Below are 2,745 nucleotides of genomic sequence, written 5' to 3'. Positions count from 1 at the left end.
GCCTTATCACCTTATCTCCTTACCTGCCGCACCTAGGAAGCATTATCCCTTTCTATTTCTGATTTCTAAGCCTATTTCCTTGTGGATTTGGGTTATTCAAGTCCATATCTGATTACCCTAGGGTTTTAAGTGCCTATATATACTCATATTAACCCCTAGATCAGATCACCACCTCTCATACACATTCATTAATTCCAGAAATTCGTCCAACCCTCTCCACACCCTTGCCGCAGCCACCAAACACCTTTCTCCTTAGTTTTAAGCTTTGCCGAACCATCCCCTTCCCCTAAACACTACTACATCCCTCCATGACCATGCATCCATACACCTAAGGCCCTAAACCTGTCCCTAGACCTTTGCCGCACCAAGGAGGAGGAGAAGGAAGCTCGGAAGTTCATGCAATTCAAGTTCGCGTCGCTGGAATTTCTAGGTGTTTCTTTTCCTTTGAATTCAATGTTTAATTTCAATTCTCTTTGTTTTGTGCGTATGAGGAACTAAACCCCCCCTTGGCTAGGGGGGGATTCGAAACCATGAACATACTTGCTATATGATTTGTGAATTCAATTTACTTATCTATGTGAATTACATTGATTTGTGTGTGTTGGTTGAGAGTGCACGCTTAATTATCATGCATAAATTGGATGCTAGGATATAAGGAAATTTCACCTAATCGTTATGGAATTATATTCACAAGTAGTAAAGGTTGATGATCTCAATCGCGTTAAGTAAATTCTTGGCATAAGTTTCATGCAATCATAGTAACAAGTGCTTCGTCAATGCTTATGGTTTTCATAGAACTTAATGATTCTTGCTTGTATCTCTATTATGCAATCATGTAGGGGACTTGTGGGGAATGTTTTGGGTTGTCGTATGCAATCATCCAATTCAATAACGTTAGGAAAATCTGAAGGTTAATTTAAGCGAACCTAATTAACTTGGGGCGTTGAGAATTCATGGGTTATTGAAAAGCAATTGGAAATCGTTTTATATGCAAGTATAACATGTGTGGAGATGAACCCCTTAGCTAGCTTCCCATCCTTTCAATTCCATCAAATTCGTTTTACAATCTGTTCTAATTTAAAAAGTTTGTTTTGTTTTTAAATTCGTCCAAAACCAATCCCCCTTTACTTTGTTGAGTCATAGTAGTTAGAAATCACTTTAGTTTGTGTTTTTAAGTGTCTTAGGTCAAAGTAAAACCAATTTTCGTCCAAAGTTGTGTCTAGTGTTCAAAACTGCCCAGATTGTGTTTTTAAGGCAGTTTTGAGTGTTTTGGTGCTGTTTTGAGTCTTTTGGTTTGTTTTGGTGTTTTAAAGTTTAGTTTTGCATTCTTTGAGTCTAGTATAGTGTTTTAAACTTGTTTTTACGTATTTGAGTCAATTTCCAAGTGATTAACAATCCCTCCTAATCCCCGGTCCAGAACGATCCCTACTTACATTCTTCACTACAATTGATAAAAAGAGGGTTTAATTTGTGTGCGTATAATTCTCGCATCACATGTGCCCATAATCATTCACACCTTGCAGCCACATGCATTCACTCTTCATAAATCAGCCACATGCACATTCAATCATTCACACCAAAACCTTGCACATGCTTTCCCATTTCATTATTCATTCACTTTGCACCACCAATTCAGCCACATGCACTTATTCCTTCATTATTTCACCCACATGCTCTCCCATTTCAGATTGCATTCCATTCATTCCACCCTTTAATCACATGCATAAATCAGCCACATGCATCTCCCATCACCATTTCAGATTTCCACCCACCTCCTAGCTGTCATGTTCCCTCTTATTTACCTATAAATAAGCATGCATTTCAGCCACAATTCATTCACACTCATTCATACACATTTCAGTCACAAACTCTTCCATATATTCAGAAAACCATCTCATATACACATTCATTCACGCTAGGAATTCATTCCCTCTCTCTAACACTGCGATACTTCACCATTCTTCATATTTTCTGCCCAAAAACACTTCTTGCCTTCCCCTACATCCATCCCTACCCTAAACACATCATCCTACATCATCCATAACCCCCAAAACTCACCAAAACCCCTTGTGCCGCAACAACAAAGAGGAGGAGAAGAGGCCTAAACGTTCATACAATTCAAGTTTGAGTTGTTGGAATTTTTAGGTGTACTTCCTTTCCTTGATTTCAATGTTTACTTTGTTATTACTCTCTAAGTTTGTTGTAATCATGAGTGGCTAAACCCCTAATTAGTTAGGGGAAAGTTTGAAGCCATGAACATGTTTGAAATATGAATTGATTTCTTCCAATTGTGATTTGTTAAGTTGTGATTGTAATTCAATTATCATGTTTATTAAAAACTTGTTTTTGTATGTTGATTAGGGATGCATACTTAGTCTTCATGCATAAACTCGATGCTAGTTTATAAACGAGTTTCACCTAATCGTCACAAGTTTATAAACATGAGTAGTGAAGGTTGCTAGTCACAACCGCGTTAATTGAATTCTTGGCAAGAGTATCATGCATTCATAGTTACAATTGCCTCGTCAACACTTATAATTTTCATAGAGCATCATGATCTCTCATTGTATCTCTTCTATGCATTCATGTTGAGAGCCATTGGAGAATGATTTGAATTGTCGCATGCATCATCCAATTCAATAACATAAGGAAAATTTGAGAGTTAATTAGTGCATCACGGTTAACTTGGGGTGTTGAGCATCATAGTTAATGAAAAGCAATTGGAGAATCGATTCATATATAAAT

Source organism: the organism of the source record quoted next, unplaced genomic scaffold, assembly GCF_019419815.1.
Source record: "Pyrus x bretschneideri cultivar Hongxiangsu unplaced genomic scaffold, Pyrus_bretschneideri_v1 Contig108, whole genome shotgun sequence".
Classification (NCBI taxonomy): domain Eukaryota; kingdom Viridiplantae; phylum Streptophyta; class Magnoliopsida; order Rosales; family Rosaceae; genus Pyrus; species Pyrus x bretschneideri.
The sequence above is the reverse complement of the archived record's forward strand: the minus strand, read 5'-3'. Positions refer to the sequence as shown.